The following is a 20,855-nucleotide window of genomic DNA, read 5'->3' on the forward strand; positions in this document are numbered from 1 at the left end:
ATAGAGTATACCTCACATTGTAGCCCAGACTGACTGGAACTCTCTATGAAGCTCAGGTTGGCCTCCAGCGTGAGGCAATCCTCCTGTTCCTGCCTCAGGAGTATAGGGCAGAGTAAGTATCGGGCACCATACCTTCCTCTACACATAATTTCTTTTAATTATGTCTTTTTATTATTTTAGTTATGTGACTATGTGCGTGTCCGTGGATGTGTGGGTGTGCACTTGAGTCCGGAAGAGTACACGATCCCTTCCAGCTAGAGTTAAGAGGGAGTTGTGAGTTACCCAATGTGGGTGCTCAGGTTCTCTGCAAAGGTGGTACCAGCTCTTAACACTGTGCCATCTCTCCAGCCCCATCCGTAGTTTCTTAATTGGTCTGATGGAAATTTTACTGAGTCTTATTAAAGCCTGCTTGAGAAGCAGAGACTCACTCATAAGTGGCTTTTAGACATAAAGCAAAGAAAACCAGCCTACAAATCACAATTCCGGAGAACCTAGACAACAATGAGGACCCTAGGAAAGACATGGGAAGTAGAAAAAGACAAGATCTCCTGAGTAAATTGGGAACATGGGGACCTTGGGAGAGGGTTGAAGGGGAGGAGAGAGACAGGGAGGGGAGCAGAGAAAAATGTAGAGCTCAATAAAAATCAATTAATAAAGAGAAATACTTCAAAAAAAGAAGAAGAAGCAGGCTGGCTGGCTGGCTGGGCATGGCAGCACACACCTTTAATCCCAGCACTAGGGAGGCAGGCAGACAGGCCTGTGAATCTCTGAGTTCAAAGCCAAACTGGCATACAGAGCAAGTCCCAGGACAGCCAGAGCAGTACAGAAAAACCCTGTCAAAAATAAAAGGGGGACAGGGTTAGTACAGTCCTGATGCCCATGGTGGCGTCAGGTTTCTGGGGTTATTATTTCACTTAGAACCAGCTGGTTTGAAATAACCTTTACCAGTTGGGCATTTAGGTAGTCCCACTTGTTTGTGATGGAGAGGAAGGTAGGGTAGCCTCCCACCCCCACCCTCCCATAACCTCCCCCCTCCCCAGTAGATAAGGTTAAGAGGCTTCTGCAGGAAAACCTTTATGAAGTGGCAGGGCTGGTTTCTCGGGTAAACTCATCTCAGAAGCAGTCTAGCAGAAGGCCTCCCCATGAACAACACAAACAGCCACCGTGGAGAGTAGACCCCTGTGATCTGTGACATTGAGGAGACCCCTGTGATCTGTGACATTGAGGAGACCCCTGCGATCTGTGACATTGAGGAGACCCCTGTGATCTGCGACACTGGCTCAAGAGCTGTAGGTTTAGCTCAGAGCCTGTTCTCCTGACCCCAGGCACAGACGCGGCTCTGAGCACTGAACTAGGCTTCTGTGTGATGAAACATTCAATCTCTGTAGATTTAACTCAGAAGCTGTGAACTTCAAAAGGCCCAATTGATTAAAGATTATGACTGACCATTGACTGTCGTTCGTCCTGACAGTGGCTGCCCAGAAATGCTTGCCCCCTCACGCTCAGGTTCTTAAGCCGCTTTCCTCCTCCCTAAATCCCTCCCTCATCTCACCACCCCACCTCTCTTCCTCCATACCTCCCCTTGAAAGGGCTTCCTCCTGCTGGCCTCCCAGCAGCAGGCTTTTCTTGAGCATGCTCTTTCTCTCTCCCACCTTATCCCCTCCCCGCCCCCGTCCCGCTCCCAACCAGATTCCCCCACATCCATTCTCTTCAGGTAGACCCAGTCGGGCTTAATCGCTGGAACTAAAAGGGGGTCTCACTTTTGAATCTCCTCCCTCAGAGGGAGCTGCTTCTCTACCCCACCAAAGATTTGTCAGCCTTTCATCTGCTTCCCTTGCTTGTCATACTTTGCATTGTTAAGACAGTGAATCCGGGATCCACTGGCTCAGAGTGACGTGGGTGGCTGTTGAGTTTCTGGGACCTTAATCCTTTGAGTTAAGCCAGCCTGAACCAAGAATTCAGCTCTGTCTCGTTAAAAGATCCCAGGGAGACTTGTGCTCCTGTTTGATTCAGGGCATTCTCAAGGACGCTCTCTGACACCATTGGTTGCCATCTGGAGTGGCACCATGGGCTCAGCTCCATGGTCCACTCAGCCATTGCTACTGTGGTTGCAGCTCTATACTGTCCTGTCGTGAGTTACTAGTTCCCATAGTTTAGCTAACAGATCCTTTAAAGACAAGGGTGGAACGCCGGGGGAGAATACGGGTGCTCTAGAGCCTTTGAATCCCCTTCCCAGGTCGGAGGCTGGAAAAACCCTGTTTCTTCCCTTTCTCAATACATTCTTTCCCGGGATCATCTCTAAAGTGTTCTCATAGGATCTGTAATGACAAAATGACTTTTATTTGTTATACATAAGAGTATGATTTGCCTTGTTCACTGTCAAACCATCAATCTAGTGGCAATTTTATCTGGGAGATAATTGATATCAGAAACCCGATCAGTTGAGAGTTCACCCCTCTGCACCATATTCTTGCAGTAAAAACCAAAATGAGAATGTCCTTTAGGAAGCAGTAATATCTCTTGTGATCTATGGGGCTGTAGTGTCATTTTTTTTTCTGTGATAAAAATGTCCTAATAAAAAACAACTTAAGGGAGCCTCCTGCGAGCACCAGCAGATGGATTCTCAAATGGTGACCCTGTTGCTGCCATGTCTGCAAAGGAGCCCAGACCAGCTAGAGCGCTTCCCGGTCCCCGTGGAGCACAGGCTGTAGCAGTAGTCAGTCAGATAATCTATCCAAATGACTAAGGGCCACCCTTGAAGAAGCTGATATAATGAATGAAGATCTGAGGAATAGTCTTCCCCTAGAGTCCCCTAGTGGCTACCCTTACCATGTATCCATAGCCAATTTCTTCACACCTGCAACAGCTCCAGTGTGGACACCTAAGGCAACATCTGCCTGCCATCCTCTGAGATAAGTGGTCTGACCTGTATGATGTCATCTTGCTCTCAATCCAGAGCACACTAAGTGAACCCAACATTTATAGCCCCTTGAATATACAGAGGAAGTACCTGCAAGAAATCTACTCAAAACGTGTCTCCATTTTTATTTATTTATTTATTAAAGATTTCTGCCTCCTCCCCGCCACCGCTTCCCATTTCCCTCCCCCTCCCCCAATCAAGTCCCCCTCCCTCATCAGCTCGAAGAGCAATCAGGGTTCCCTGACCTGTGGGAAGTCCAAGGACCACCCACCTCCATCCAGGTCTAGTAAGGTGAGCATCCAAACTGCCTAGGCTCCCCCAGAGCCAGTACGTGCAGTAGGATCAAAAACCCATTGCCATTGTTCTTGAGTTCTCAGTAGTCCTCACTGTCCACTATGTTCAGCAAGTCCGGTTTTATCCCATGCTTTTTCAGACCCAGGCCAGCTGGCCTTGGTGGGTTCCCAATAGAACATCCCCATTGTCTCAGTGAAAACACGTCTCCATTTAAGAGCTCTGGCCCAAGCTGTTCAGCCTCTCTTTCATCACTTTATTTTTTGCTTAGATGGTCATTGCTTCTCTTGATTTATATATATAATTCTGTATCTCAAACTGTCTTTTTAAAAATTAAGTCTCCAAAAGTCCTTAACAGTGTAGAGTAAATACATTCTGATTGGTTTTGTACAAAAAAAAAAAAAAACCAAACCCTGACAATTCAGAGGAGTGTTGTGGTTTGGATGAGAATGGTCCCTCAAATGTCTGAATTACTGGTAGGACTATTTGGAAGGGATTAAGAGGTACAGCTTTGTTGGAGGAAATGTGTCACGGGGGGTTGGTTTTGGGGGTTTCAAAAAGCCCACACCATTCTTAATTCTCTCTCTCTGTCTTGTACTTGTGGGTCAGATGTGAGCTCTCAGCCACTGTTCGAATGTCATGCCTGCCTGCCTGCTGCCATGTTCTTGGCCATGATGGTCCTGAACTCTAACCCTCTGGAACTATTCTACAAGTGATCTGATCATGGTGTTTTATCATGACAATAGAGAAGTAGCTAAGACAAGGAAAAAGGCTTTATGATGACTTACCATTGTGGAGGGGCGGAATGCATCATGATGAGAGAAATACGAGGTCAGTTGGTCGTATTGCGTCAGCAATCTGGAAGCAGAGTGGGGATGAGGTCCTGAATGCTTACTTGTCTTTTGACATGTAAGAAGACAAATTTTCATTGTCTTCTTTATGCTTACACAGTTCAGGACCCGAACCCAGAGAACAGTGCAGCTTGCAATGGGTACATCTTTGCCCCTCGATGAACACTATCGAGACCATCCTCTACAGACATACCCCCAAGCCTACCTCGTCTAGATATTCCTCACTGAGACTATCTTCCCAGGTGATTCTAGATTCTGTGCTGCTGACAGAAAAAATAGCCACCACAGACGAGAAGTGCACAGAAGCAGTCCTAGGGCATGGCAAAGGGTGGAGGCTGTCCAGCCAGCGATGCTTTGCAACGTAAATAACTCTTTTGGAGCAGAAACTTGAGCCCAGGGCATCATGCAATCACTATCCTCCCCTTTTTTTACTCAAAAGAACAAACTATTCATAAATTATAGCTATTGAATGTTGTAGGAAGACAGTTTGTTTCCCAGCTGCCCGGCAGCTCAGACCCGAAATAATTACACAGAAATCATATTATTTACATCACTGCTTGGCCAATCACTTAAGTGTATTGTTAGGTAGCTCTTACATCTAGAATTAACCCATCTCCATTATTTTATATTTTACCACAAGGTTCATGGTCTACCATCAAGGTTTTTACTGTGTCTGTCTCTGACAGTGGCTCTATGGCTTCTCCCTGACTCTGCCTCCTTTCTCCCAGCATTCAGTTTAGTTTTTCCCACCTACCTAAGTTCTGTCCTATCAACAGGCCAAGGCAGTTTCTTTATTCACCAATGGTATTCACAGCATGCAGAGGGGAATCCCACATCAATTGAATCTGAGAAATTAACACCCTTTTTTCCCCAAAATGAATGAAATGAGCTCATTACTTCAAAGGAAATGAGTGACTATATTTTTGCCAATAATAAAATTTAATATTTTTTTTATAAATTCAGAATTTTGGAATACTTTCATTCACCATTGTGAATTTAACAACATGCCAAAATTGAAAGATTTTTTTTCTGATGAGACTGGTAGTATTACATCTACCATTCTTTTAAAAATCTAATATAATGATAGAACAATGGCCTTTATGCTTTCTGATCTAGAGATCCTAATTCCCTTTGGACCTCCAGGGAAACAGGAATGCCTTCTGGTCTACTCAGACAACTCTAGACAGGTCCAAAAGGAACTGGTTTCCAGAACTGTCTAGAAGACAGGGACTGTGGGCCCTATCTTTTGGAACTCAGAGAGGGACTGAAGACTGCATTAATAACAGAAGGAGCCTCTTAAGGAACCTGCATCAGAACCTGTAAGCAACTGGCTTCAGAGTTTCCAGGCTGCAGAGCACATCCAAGAGCTGGGGAGTGAGTTGCCTAAAGAGGGCACAGAAGCTTGGTGTTCTTCCCTCCAAGCTTGTCCCATGCATCCATCACCTCTACTTGTTGGTTGTTGAGTTACAATGAGTCCACTATAGTTAGTAAACCGTTTTACTGAGTTCTTTGAGTTGTTGTCAAACATGGGGTTGTGGTACGATTTGAATAGGAAGTGCTCAGGATAGTCTCAAAAGACATTGGTTCCCAGCTGGTGGTGCTAGTTTGAGAAGTAGTGGAAATCTGGGGAGGTGTGGCCTTGCTGGAGGAAGTGGGTTACTGACATAAAAGTAAAAGCAGTCTTGTGAGACCAAACTGTCAACCTGAACCATTGAGCCTTGGTCCCAGATAGTTAGTTCATGCTTCTATTGCTTTGGAGGATACCCATCAGTGTCTCGGGAATCAGAGAATGAGTTGTGTTAGGAAACACCCTACACTGATGATCTGTTGTCACAGAGTACAAATATACTCATTGATAGACATTTGGTTTCCATGGTGCACTAGTGTCTAAGGAGCTGCACCTGCTGAGTGTTAATACCAAGGATAAACAGCCCAAATTACCTAGAAATAATAAAATACTTCTCTTTTTGTCCTTCCTGTCTATATGAAGAATTTCCTTCATATTTCTGGACTAAAATAACAGACAACATACAGAGGGAAGTGTATAAATTCATATGTTTTGTAATGTTAACCACTAAAGAGATTTGCAAAATCGTAATCAGTGAAAATATAGCTATTTTTCTTCAATATGAATTATTTGTAGTAATGCACTTAATGGGAATATTTATTTTAAAATGATTTAATAGCTATTTTAATCTTGTAGCTTTGATTTCTAATACTCTTAAGCATATGTGGACGTAAGTGAGATTATCAAGAGCTTTGGGGCATCCTTGAACATTTTCAAGTGTGTAAATGGGTTTAGATCATAATATTTGGGAACTGCTATTCTGAAAGAAACCCCAATTCTTTATTGTAAAAGAAAAAAAAGTCTGTCCTGGATTCTTTAATCATGCGTGCAAATTCAAAGTTGGAGATACCTGATTTGGGGGTGGACTGGGGAATTCACCGGTGAATTTGTGGTTGCCTGCAGAAGATCTGTACAAGATCATGATAGCTGAACTTTTAGCATGAAGAGGGAGGCCCTATTGGCAGTTGCTAGCTTCTGGTGGAGGAGAAGCCATTCTTCATTGGGGGGGGTTTTCTTGTTGGGGCGTGGTCACTGGTAGGGGCGTGGTCACTGGTAGGTTACCTCTGCTCCTGTGTGAATGCTCTCCTCCACCAAGCACATATGGGATGGACTTAGTGGTTCATTAAACAAAAATACAAGGCATAAAGTCTGGAGGGGAACCTGGTGGTAGAGATTTGGGGGAAGCTGGAGGAGAGACTAGAGGGTAGATAGGATCACATTTCATTGTGTATGGGCATGAAGTTCTCAAAGAATAAATTTGAAAAAAAGGAACTAGCTAACAACTAACTTTTTAATGTTGGGGAAAGGCAATGCCATGACTCATCGTACTATTTTAAATTTTTCTTTTATTTTTCTTCCACACTTTCATAAGGACGGACATAATGCTCGTTGAGCAAAGCCCTTTCGTTACCCCTTTCATCTCTCATCAAGTCTCTTCTTCTTAAGCCCCCCCTCCTACTTTCCTGTCTTTGTGTGAGTTTGTGCTCACTGTGTTTTTATTAGGAACATGTGAACAAACCCAAATCAAAACAAACAAACAAATACAAAAACAAACAAAACACTCCACTGAATTAAAAGTCTGGAAATTCGGGGTCTATGTCATTGAACCATAAGAAATTGCTGGAATTCTGCTTCTGGACATGAGCTGGCTGTGGCACTAATGAGCCCACACCCCGGTGTACCAGCAGTGGTGGGTGTTATTTTCTTGAGCCAGGGCAAGGTCCCAGTGTCTGCAACACTATGATCCCTTTCTACAGGAAAGTATTAACGGCCCTTAACACACAGGCCTCTGGGGAAATAACTGACACCTAAAATCAAACGCCAGTGGAATGTTAAGTAACCTGCTAATTCTGCCTAGCTCCCCTTTGCCTCATCTGTGAATCAGAGCAACTATCTATAGAGCATCTCATTCTGAAGCAGCATCTGAGTATGCCTTGCCCTCCAGACGACAGGGCGCTCTTCATGATGCACATGCCATGTGATAAGCCAACTCCGCAAAAGTCATAAACACACAGAGACTGAACAGCACACGTGTAAGTAACCGAAGAGTCAAAACAGAATTCACAAGTGAAACTGGGAAATGCTTTCAAGAGAATGAAAATGAAAGCATAATAGAGGCCCAACCAGAATGCTCTGAAGTCATGTTCAGGTCCTACAGAGTGGCTGAAATGATTTTTTTTCCCATGAAGATCTTGGCATTTCCCACGTGAAGTATTGTGTCCTCTGCAAACAGAGAGTTTCACTTCTGTCTTTACTGTGAATGACTTCTCTTTCCTTTTCTTGCCTGCCTGTCCTCGCTGGCACCCCAGGAGAATAATGACAAAAGCTGATGAACTTGATGTGGCAATGACAGTACAGGCCTAGCGTCCCAACAACTCAGGAGACTGAGACCAGAGTCACAAGTTCAAGGCCTGCCGGGGCTGCATAGTGCTTCAGAAACTAGTCAGACATTGTTTAAGGTTCAGCAGTGGATTTTAGGTGAGTGGCTTTTAGGTCAGTTAGTTTTTAGGTTTAGTGGGTTTTGAAACCACAAATTACAAGAGAAAACACAAACAGGCTTTGTTCAAAGTTTAGAGTGTCTTCATCTGTTTTCTGATGCTATAACTACATATTACAGGTTGGACAATGTATGAAGAACAGGTCCTCATTTGCACTACAATTCTCGATCCTAAGAAAATGCCAAGGGCATGGGGCTGGCATCTGCCTGCTTTGTGTCTGGCAAGGACCTTCTTGCTGTGCCACAACACTGTAGAGAGGCTCCCCGTCATGCTAGAAAGGAGGGAGCTCACTCTTATAACAAAAATTAATCTCTCAGGGACCTGTTCATCCACAGTGGATGTATTTATGGGTGTGCAGGTTATTATTGACCTAATCATTCACAATGGATTTATTTATGGGTGTGTAGGTTATTATTGGCCTAGTCATCCACAATGTATTCACTTATATATATATCTAGATTATTATTGATCTGTTCATCTGTAATGGATTCAATTATAGATATGAAGGTTATTATTGGCCTATTCATCCACAGTGGATGCATATATGGATGTTAGGTTATTATTGACCTATCCATGAGAACTTCTAGTCACTTCTTTATGGACCCAACCCCAAATATTATTAACATATGACTTTCGGGATTAAAGTCCTAAGCTACAGCAAAAGGTGAAGAGATAAACCAAAGAGAAAACATTTTCTATCATCTATCTTCTACCTACCTACCTACCTACCTACCTACCTACCTACCTACTTATCTACTACCCACCTATCTCATATAGAAAGACACATAATAAAGAACTATGTGATAGGTTTCTGTGGTTATGAAAGAAATAGGTGACAAAAGTGGCATTAAAGGAAGAATGATTTCTTTTGGTTATTGCTTTCAGAGGCTTATGTCCATGGTCATTTGACTTTGTGGTTTCTGGCCTGTGATAAGGTGAAACATTACGACAAAGAAAGTGTAGTTGAGTTAACTCGGTCAAGAGAGGGTGGGGAGGAAAGAGGGAGAGAAAGAGAATGTGTGGAAGAGAATGAGAGAGTGAGCAGAAAAGAGAAAGAACAAGGGGAAGAATTACAGAGGGAGAGGGGAATTGGAAACAAGGACCAGAATGAGATATGTCCTCAAGGCCATGGTCCCTCCTCCCCCAGCTGCACATCCACCTCCTAAGAGCTGCTGACCTCTCCACAGTCTGGCAACTAAGCCCTTATCACATTGACCTTTGGGGGACATTTGAGATCCAGACCATGGCAGACTAATACCTAAATTATCTGCAGATTTCTTGAATTTGATAATAAGAATGCAGATAGCCTAATTTAAATGTGGGCAGAAGTTCTGCCTAGACATTTGTTCAGCTGTATAAATACCCAATAAGCCATGAAAAGACGGTCATCATCATTATTAGCAAGGAAATGAAAATCAAAGTCTTAATGAGCTATCATTTCACATCCACTAAAATGACTATAAAAATCATAGAAACAACCATTAGCAAATTGTGGGAAAAAGCTTTATGTATTGCTGGTGCAAATGTACAATGGTCGTTGTTTTAGAAAACTAATTGTGTTTTCATGACAGTAAAAAGAGAGTTTCCAAAACTCCAGCAAATCACTTCTTCCAGAATATGCTCAAAATACTCAAGAGAAATAAAAGCGTGTCTGTGTATGAATGCACGAATGCTCACATAATTACCCACAGTACTCAAGGAAACAATCCAAATGCCCATCAAACAATGGACGCTTTTTAGAAGTAATATACCCATAAAATAGAATATCTTTCTGCATCCAAGAAGAACGAAGCACCGTGCATCCTATAACGAATGTGAGCCTTAAATATTGTGCTAATTGAGAAAAACAGTCACAAAGAACAGCATATTTTATGTATCTGTATGAAATGTTGAGAGGAAGAAAATCTATAGAGACAGGAAATATGAGTGTCCACGAGGGCCAGAAATCGGCAGCAGTTATTAATGACATGGCAATAAAGGCTACATTATTTTGTTTTATCACCTGCTTAGGACTAGCTTTATTTTGCAAAATTTCCCCTCAGGAAACTGTTCTTGATTTTTTTTTTTGCCTTTGCTCATAAAAATTCTAAAATCACAACAAACAAAACCCTGTTACAAGTGACTGAGATCTTTACTACAGGCAGATGCTTCAGAGAGGGAAACGTACATAAAGCATCGGTCCCAAGATGTTCTCACAGTGATCTGTCCTTGGTTTCTTAAAGCCAGAACACCTGCTGAATCTTAAATACTATCAAAATATGGATCAAGAATTTTTATACTATTATCCAATTTAAGGAATTTATCTAAAAGCTCCAAGTGTGGCACAAGAGACAATGGCCATTTCTCCAGGCTGAAGGGAAAGGAAAGCAGCATCTGAGTAGCAAAGATGGTTTGGGGGCCTAGATGCATGCATGACTCGAGCAGGTGGGCTTCCTGCCTACTTCTGCACTTTACTTCTCTGCCAGTTGGCTCCAGCTCTCAGCCTGTCACAGACCAGAGTTAGCTAGGGGAGTCTCCCCTGGGGCATTGTCTCCGTCAGATTGGCCTGTGAGTATTTCTGTGGCACATTTTCTTAGTTGCTAATGTGTTGTAGGAGGACACAACTCACTATGGGATGCACCATTCCCAGGCAGGTGGTCCTGGGCTAGATAAGAAAGCTAGCTAAGGAGAAGACCTAACTTCTGGAGCAAGCCAGTGAGTAGCCTTCTTCTATAATTCCTGCCTTGAGTTCCTGTCCTGTCTCCTCATCAATGGACTGTGAACCTGGAAGTGTAAGCTGAAATAAACTTCCTCCTCCCCGAGTTGCTTTTGACCATGGTGTTTATCACAGCAACAGAAAGCAAACCAGGGCAGCCCCCCTTTCTCTCCACATAGAAACCTTTCATGCCCCTGAATTCACAAAGGGATAGCTTTGAGGAAACAGAATCTCCATCCTCAGTGACCCTTAAATAAGCTCGTGTTTCTTACTTCCTGTCTCCGCTCCAGAACATTGGCTTTCAAGCAGTGAGCAGCTATAGGTCTGCTATTTTGAACGACTGTTGTGTTTCCTTCTGGCTCTACATTGTCTGCCCTTCTGTGTGAGCTGGATGTGAAACTGCAGCCACTGTAAGTTTCCACATTTATATTTAGGTAAGAAGAGGAACATATCAAACAAGGAAAACATAGAAGCGTTTGTTTAACAAGAAAATAATAAGAAACAAGTGTACTGATTTTTTTATATGTGGCATTCATATATGTGGCATATAGTTAGGTAATTAATATCTCTCTAGTTGACTGAAAATATAATTACTATTTTTCTATAATCATTGAAGACTAGAACCTTCCTTTTCTGTCCCTTAGTTTGTAAGAAAAATGAAAATCAAGATAACGTTACAAGAACAAGGTGTTATTATAGTGTTATAACCCTATAATCTGGCACTTGGGAGGCAGGGGCAAGAACATTGTGAGCTCCAAGTTAGCCTGCACTACAAGAGGAGACTCTATTTCAAACAAAGAAAGAAGAGAGAGATAGGTTTATATATATAGAGAGAGAGAGAGAGAGAGAGAGAGAGAGAGAGAGAGAGAGAGAGAGAGTGAGTGAAGTGAAGTGTGTAGCTCAGAATGCAACAGTGGGTTCATTTCTTATGGCAAAGTATTTCTGGGTTGACATTTTGAAAAATTGGTTCTATTTCTTTTCTAATATTGAGTTCATATAGCTTGGAAAAATGGAACCCTCACAGATAAGGCCTATTAATAATAAAGCGTGCACAGACTGTAAGTAGCAAGCCCTGCTGTCTCATGGCCGAACATTCTTTTAGGGCTGATGTCAGAAAGGCTCTCCATGGAATGGAAAGCTGGAACTCACCACGAGCATGCTCTGTTTTCCTTCCCACCAAGATGCGCCCCGGTAAAAATGCTATCCGTGAGGAGCCGTCAGGAAACCACCTTGAGTGTGCCAAGCAAATGGGCATCTCTGCGTTCTGTCCCCTGGTGGACTTTACTCTAGCAGGTTCTGGTTAGGACTGGACACCCAAAGATAAAAACAAACAAACCAACCTCCCTCAGTGAGTCCAATAAGAGCAGCGTTTGGAACGCTGGCTCAGTCACGGCTCTGCGGTTACTGCAGGCTCCCAGTACTAGACATCCCTAACTGTAAAATGCTATATTAATTTAAGAATGGCCATTATGAGGACAAAGCAGAGAAATTCTGCAATAATTGGTTTGTAGCACTTTTTGCTCAGTGAAGACAGTCTTCATAAATACCCTGCAGTTCCATTATTCTCGTTGTCAGGGCCACATTCAGTTTTGGGCTAAGCCCTCTTGGTTTCCAGTCTAAAGACTTCCTCAATTCTCTGGCAATAGCACCGAGTGTCTTGGAAACAACTGCCATTAGTAACCCGGGTGCACGTCCCTGTCTGCTTGGGAGCTCTCAGAGTGAGAGACTCCAAAATGCACAAAGGGACAGTGGCATTTCATCTGTATTTCTCTCTTTGAATGGAAACATTTTGATTTTCCCAATCTCCCTCTTCGTTGAATCACGTTGCTGGATGCCGAAAATGCTTTTTAAAGTCAGCTGGAGAATTTTGATGGCATAGTCCCATTTATTGGAACAGACCATTTCAAATTATACACTGATTGTAATAACCTGCCCTCATTTGAGAAATTCTGTGGTAGACGAGGTGTGCTGGTTACTCCTGCTCTTAAACTGCTTTGATTGGAATAGCCAAAGACAGCTTTTCAATGCTGCATTGTCGTTTGTAAGCCTTCCCTTGGTAATGAAAAGCAGGATCCAAGTTCAAGGTAGAATTCAGCCACCCTTAGGCCCCGCAGGTAATTTCCCTGATGAAGTGACAGTGGGGTGAGAGATGCCTTGCATGCATGAGCGAGTGGGCATATGTGCAGGCGATGGTAATTACATCCCAGCCCTGGTGGCTGACAGATTTATTTTGCTATTAATTTTAAGAAGCAGAGATGGGCCTCGGTGATACCCTCATTCATTATGAATCAAGGTGAAGAATGCCTTTTGAGACACACTACTCCGAACCTTCTATTGAAAGCAGTCAGCCAAAGGCACCGATCAACAACTTTCTTCATTCACAGATGGTTATCAGATGCTACGTGCCAGGCATTGTTCGAGGTGCTGGAGATCAGAAGTTAATAGCAATAACGGCGACAGTAGCAGCATGTGCCTCTATAGCGCATATGACATGCAGGCTGTGCTTCTTCAGCCTACACATGACATCGGTTGGGAATTAGATTTAATGCTCCGCTGCCATCATTTAAAATGATAGAAGGACACTGACTAGAAAATAATGCCTCTTTTCCATTAAATGCAACAACCCTTTCATAAGCGATTACTGTGCACACACAGACCCATGTATCCATGCACACTGGGTCGCAATATAATGTGTGTTTCCTACGGTGTGGGTCTAAACATCTTCAATGATGTGGATCGTTATTACAGGAAACAGTAGATGCACTCCTGAGGACATTTTTAACTGTTCTCAGACCAATGCTATTGGGCTGCAGGGCCTCTGGCTCCCGGCGATCAGGCCATGCCCTCTGCTGCAGCTCTCCTGGATAGAGAGTGGATGGATGAAGTGTGCTGTGCCCTTGCAGACTCCCCTCCCTTATAGATGTAAGCCTAGCTATTCCCAATACCAGGGTTCAAGACAACTGTTAGACTTTTACATCTATCCAGTGACTTCCTGCCTTATGATTTCTGGTATGTAGGCAAGGTCACATGATATGACCGCCTCCAACCCTTCTCTGGTCCAGAAAACTGTAAGGACAAGAAACCCTCTCTATCCTTTAGAATTGAAGGATGTCTCCCTTTGGTACAGTCATGTGCTCCCTGATCGCTGGCTCTCCTAATGAAGCTCTTTTTTAAAAAAAATATGTATTTATTTATTATGTATACAATATTCTGTTTGTGTGTCTGCCTGCAGGCCAGAAGAGGGCACCACACCCCATTACAGATGGTTGTGAGCCACCATGTGGTTGCTGGGAATTGAACTCAGGACCTTTGGAAGAGCAGGCAATGCTCTTAACCTCTGAGCCATCTCTCCAGCCCCTAATGAAGCTCTTATTTGTAATAAAAGATTCTGTCTCTCTCTTCAGGGTCTCATCACGCTATCATGAATATAATGCTATAATCTCCTTCCAAAAAAGCTCATCTGATGATAATTAATGCTATTCACCAAACTTTTCTACCAAACTATTAAAATGTATTTTCCTTGTGGTAATTAATCCCATTTACCAATTTTTTTCTACCAAATCATTAAAACACATTGTATTTATAGCAATGTATACCTTATATTATGTACAGAATTCATATATATATATGTATATGTGTATACATATACATATTTAGGCAGGGTTTCTCTGTGTAACAGAGTCCTGGAAGTCCTGGAACTCGCTTTGTAGACCAGGCTGGTCTTGAACTCAGAGATCTGCCTGCATCTGCTCCAAGAGATGGAATTAAAGGCGTGTGCCACCATGCCCAGGTGGAATGAATATTTCTAATATTTTTAAAAAAAAAACTCACATAGAAAAAATAAAATAGTATGGTTACCTAATTAAATAAAGAAAAGACATTTCCTAGAATTTACTAGAATTCATTGCTCACTCTAGAATAGCAGCTATTTATAGTGCTCCAGTAGCAACACTCAATACTCACACGTGGTAAAAATTATGTAAGGGTGGGTCTGTCCAAACCCATTGGAGCCTAGATGATACCACCAAGAGCCCCCAAAGCCCATGTGTAGCTGAAACATTTGCTGTTGACTCTGTTGTGTTTAAGTCTTGCTCTGGTCCAGTCTTTGTTTCATGTTGTTCTTTGTGTAGGTTTGAGGTGTCTGGTGTTTTCCTCTACCTACACCAGCTTATCTGTTGCTATCCTTGTTCAGCTCATGTTTGGCAATCATATTGGCGAAACCTTGTGGGTATAACTTCTGACATTCTTAGGAGACACCATAGCTTAGCAAACTCCATGTTCTTCTGACTCTTACAATCATCCTACCCATGAAACCCCACTTTTGCAATGATCTCTGAGATTTAGGTCAAAACCCCCAATACTAGGCATGAAAAACCCTCTTTTGAGTGGCTGGTCAGGGTTGTCCAAGTGACTCTCCAAACATGACAAGTTATTGCTGCTGCCCTTGGTTGTCCCCTAGAGGTAGGTAAGTCTCAATTGTGAAAGACACCATGTACTCTGGACACAGGGCCCAGAGGCCCTTGAGCTGGAACTGATCGGAAAACCTCCTCCCTGAGGACTAGATTTCATGGTACCAGAAGGCACCATGCAAGCTTCCCAAGGAGAGGAGCAACCAATAGCTGATGATGCTTGTGAACCATATCGATGATGGGAAAGGCACTATAATTCTAAGACTGCAGTAGGGGCCACACAGACCTTGCCAGTGACCAACAGCTCTCTGGTTGAACCTAAGACCTGTTCAACAAAAAGAAATCATATCTCGTACTGGAAACCTAGCCAACCTCCCTGGAATAGTGAAACTATGGGTCCTGTAGGAGAACCTACAACAACTGCTCTTCTAAACCAAAATAATACCTAACTACATTCTAAATAATTTTCCTTATACCCATAGATAAATGAAGTCCTTACTCTCCATCAAGGAAACTTCTCTTTACAACAGACAGAGGCCGTTGTAGAGAACCACAACCAATCACAATGTGGAATTGTGGAACCCAGTCTCAATAAATACTTTAAATGCTTTCTTTTAATTGATGGAAGTTTTTCAAATGGGCCTGCATTTTTACAAAGCAGCGCTTTCATTGGGTCAGGTCTTGTCCTAAGGGTACCTTCTCTATGGTCCCAGTGCAAAGTTCCTTGTTTTCCATCAGTGACAATAATCTCTAACGATTGATGTTGATCTGTCCTTAGAGTCATGTCTCCAACTTTATCTAGGTTCAGGTACCTTTATTCATTGTGCTACGTGAATGCTTTTTAATCTTTTGGCTCCACACTCTGCTCTCTCTTGATGTAAGTCTTCGTAACCAAGTGAGCAATAACGATTCCATAGCCTGAATGTTGTACTAGCTTGGAACTTCCTCTGTCAAACAAATTAGTCCGTGCCTTTTGAATTCAGCCTTACCCAAGTTTTCAAAACACGGCCAGATTCTTTGCTAGAGTGTAACATGAATGGCCTCTGGTCCAACCCCTGGTGTTATCCTTATTCCCCACAAGCTCACGAGCTTGGACTACATTGCCTGTGTTTCTCTTCTGGTCTCCCACCGTACTCACTCCTGACCTCTGTGTACATACCCTAGGATGTTTTAGCCCGTGGCTCCAAATTTTCCTAAATCCCTCCTGCAAACCAGTTCTGAAGGTCTAAAGCTCAGCTAGAGAGGTGGATCAGTGCTTAGGAGCACTAGCTAGTGGCTCTTTCAATTCAATTCAATTTCTAACACCCTCATGGCAGCTCACAGCTGTCTACAGTTCCAGTTCCAGTAGAAACAGAGCCCTCTTGGGTCTCTTTGGGCACCAGGTATACACACGCTATGCAGACAAACAGGCAGGCAAAACACTAACACATATTAAATAAAAATAAATAAATATTACAAGTTAAGTGACAGGGCTGCACTAAGTTGTCCAGGCTGGCCTCGAACTTGTGAACCTCTTGTACTATTCTTCCAAAGAGCTGGGGTTTCTAGCTTAGTTTTATTTTTGCTCTTTTTCTGAGAAAGAAGCTTTGCTAATTTCTATACAACACTTCCATTTTTCAATATTTGCATTTAAGCTATAAATTTCTAAATACGACTTTGGATGTGCCTAACTTTTGACATCTAAGGGCAACATTCGGTGCTCGCTCTTTTTTTCTCTTCCTTTTCTTATGAAATTTGAAGTCAGCAGCATAATTTCACATATCAAAGCACTGTTGTAACACACAAGGCATGAAAGAAAACCTCATTAGAATTAGAAAGCCTCAAAAAATGTAGCAAAATTCAAAAGAAGATTAAAAACGAAAGGAAATTGGAATTTTTGGAATGAAGAGAAAATAAGAAATATGATGTAAGAACAAATAAGCAATAGCTGGAAACAAAAGAAGTAAAAAATCAGAAGTAATTAGAAAGAAAAATGGTAAACATTGAAGATGACAGTCAAAGACATTTTGGGAAAGGTACTGGATTTTAATAGAAAAGAAAAATATTTAAGCACCTAGGGCAAAGTGTTCATGGCTTCTAAGGGAGATAAAATTAGATTATTGTATGATATTTTGCACCAGTACTTCATTCTATAAGAAGATAGGAAAGCTGTGTTATCTCTGGATGGGCCTGGAGTCAGCTCTCACTGTAAACACTGCTTCTCTATCAACTCTCAGTGGATGGGCTTTCTCTAGACCTTGTGACTGGCAGAGTTTCTCACTGTCTGGACTTTACCAATTGCCCCTTGTGATTCAGCCACCATAATCTGTATCCTTTGTCTTTTCTGATATTTGGCAACTTGTCCAGACTGGATTAGAATTGATTTCTTTTTTTAAAAATATTTTTTATGGTTTATTTAGCTTTATTTTATGTGCATTGGTGTGAAGGTGCCAGTTCTCCCGCAACTGGATCTTCAGACAGTTGTGAGCTGCCATGTGGGTGTTGGGAATTGAATTCAGGACCTCTGGAAGAGCAGCCAGTGCTCTTAACCACTGAGCCATCTCTCCAGCCCCTAGAATTGATTTCAAGTCCGTTGAGAAGGTTCTGGACTGTGTTTGGTCTTGGTAAGTGTTGATTTCTGTTTCTCTTTCGAGATCGTATGAAACACTGATATTTAATGACATACAACAGTTCTTTGAGTTTCAAAATAGGATGCTAAAGTTCCAGTATTATTTGTCCAGGGCTCTCTAGAAATAGAGCTCTCAATAGAGTTTGCATTGATGAAGGAGGGGTTTCATTAGAAGGAGAGCTTTCCCCTGTTCCATAATAAGTGATAATTGGGAACTACTATTTGAATTGCTCATTGTCCTGTTGCCTTTTACTTCAAGCTAAGGGGAAATATATGGGGAATATGGGTATATATTTCAAAAATACTCTTTATTTTTATTTTTAACATGTATTTATTATTGTTGTGTGCACACATGGTGTGTGTGTGTGTGTGTGTGTGTGTGTGTGTGTGTGCGCGAATGGGTGACTTGTGGGAGTCAAATAGAGGTCACCAGGCTTGCATAGCAACCATTTACACCTGGTGAGCAGCCTCACTAACCTGTAGTAGAAAGGATGGCTGTGTATTTCCCGGCCACCCAGACTCCCAAAATAATCCCACAGAAACTATATTATTTGTAATACTGTTTGGAAAACAGATTAAGTATATTTTTTTAGCTACCTCATAACTTAATTTAACCCATCTCCATCAATCGGTATATTGCCATGGGACTGTGGCTTACCGAGTAAATTCTGACATCTGTCTCTGGTGGGCCTACATGGCTTCTCCCTGACTCCACCTTCTTTCTCTCAGCATTCAGTTTAGTTTCCCCTGCCTAGCTCTGTTCTGCCCTGCTCTACTAAAGGCTCAAAGCAGTTTCTTTATTAAGCAGTGGTATTCACAACATACAGAGGGGACTCCCACACTTAAACCTAGTGAGCAATCTCACCAACCCTCATAGATTCTGATTCTTTCCATTTTCATTTAGAACTAGGAGTTTTATTAACTTGGTCAATGACATCTTGATTTCCTTCCTCCTATGTGGAGAACTGTGACTGTAGTCTTCAACTAGAAATATGTATGAGAAAGCTCTGGAGAAACCCCAACAGAGCAATTGGGAGTCAGGATAGTAGTAACTCTTGGCCTGTAGGCAGGCTGTTATTAGGCTGGGGCTCAGGGAGGGAATCTGGGATGGCTACCAAAATTCTTTATGACTTTTGTCTCATGGTAATCCATTATACTCTAATTTTATTTGTGAGGCTTCTCCGTTTTAATTTTTATTAGAGTGGTAAAGAAATAATGCAGTGGTCAACACATACAGAAATTTAATTAAACAGGTGAATAAGTTGTGGATATATAATATGCTTATTAATTCTAGGGCTATTCATCCCCTAAGCTTTTCTGGGGGCTATTGTTGCTCTTTCAGAGGGTCTGCATTGGATTCCCAGCACCGATATGACAGCTCAGCTCACAGTCTCCTTTAACTACAGCACAGGGGATGCAGTGGCCTTTTCCGGCCTCTGCGGGTACCAGGCGTGCACACTGTGCACATACATACATGCAGGCGCTCACACATTCACATACAGTTAACTTTTTAAAACATGTTTTATAAAAGATTTTCAAGATAAGCAACAATATCTGAACATGGGGACAGTTTTATTTACCCTCTCCAAACTGTATGTATGTCTTATTTCTGACTGATGTCCTTTTGCTCTGGCATAACTTATAACACGGTGTCAAATAAGAGTAGTAGGCAACAGATATCCCTCTGGTGTTCCAGACCCAGGGGGAATTTGTTCAGATGTCCATTATTCAGTGTAGGGTTGGTTGTGAGGGTCCTGTAGAGGTTTGTTCATAAGTTAGGTAAGTTCCCTTTTTTGTCTCTTTTTCTGAGTTTTTAAAAACTTGGTTTGTCACCAGTTAGTGTTCAATTTTGTTAAATATTTTGATACATTGATTGATGAAATTTATAGATTTTCTTATTCAGCCTTCTTCAGTGGGTTATATTGAAAAATCTTTCAATTTTGAACCAGCCTAGTATATTTGGAGCAAATTAACTAATTTATTTATTTGCCATCTATCTGTCTCTCTGTCTGTCTATCTATCTTGAGTGTGTGTCAGAGGCCCATTGGCATTCCTGGGGTGCTAGATTACTTAGTACTCTGAGTCTGAGGAACTTGTCACTATGTTAGTGTTTGGGTCAAAGTCTCCTGCTCCCCTAATTTTCTATATATGCCTATTATAGATCCACCTTTCCAATGACTGGCAATGTCTCCTGCATCAAAAATCCCTAAAGGTCTGTGAACACGATAACTTAAATCTAATCATTCATTAAAACAGCCAATTTCTATGTTTTTTTTAAAACTTGGTTTATGGATTTTGGCTATCTAACAGAAGTAATCCAAATGCTTACTAGATGTTTAAAACAATCTCTACTTTCCGTTTGAGGACAGATTCCAGTCTTTAAAGATTCATAAAGCAGCTGAGTCTTTTTAAACATATGCTTAATGGTATGAAATGGGCTTGGAATTTGGGGATTTGGTTTCCGACAGATATGGTAGTGACTGACATTATCACCGGATAATGTATAGCTGGTACTATTCCAAGAATTATATAGCATCCAGCTAATAGGAAACTGAGTCAGTCTATGAGCTGGTGTGCCGGGAACATACAGAGACGACTAGAATAAAAGCAGAGGGATAAATGTTCTGGCGCCGTCCAATTTTATATTTTGAGAACTGATTACTTCTTCCTCAGTGGGTTTTATACATGCCTCAATGCGTTCCGGGAGCATATCCTATTCAGGATGGGTAATGAAAACATGAAATCTGGGAATAGAGTGTGGGCTAAATGACTTTACAGTCTAGTCCTGATATGAAAATAACTAAACCTGCAACATCTGACTAAGGGTGAGAGCACTTCCGGCATTGTTACAGTCGATTCTAAGATGGAAAGACAGAACACCCGGGGAGCAGGACAGAGAGACAGTCAAGGGTGTTGCTGCAGACTGCATCTCTAAATGACAAGTTTGAGTCATAAATGCCTTCCTGAAATCTCATATCCTGCAGGCGAGTGATGAGGACATTTAAAGCAAGCGGTG

Source organism: Microtus ochrogaster, linkage group LG2 (genome assembly GCF_000317375.1).
Source record: "Microtus ochrogaster isolate Prairie Vole_2 linkage group LG2, MicOch1.0, whole genome shotgun sequence".
Lineage (NCBI taxonomy): Eukaryota > Metazoa > Chordata > Mammalia > Rodentia > Cricetidae > Microtus > Microtus ochrogaster.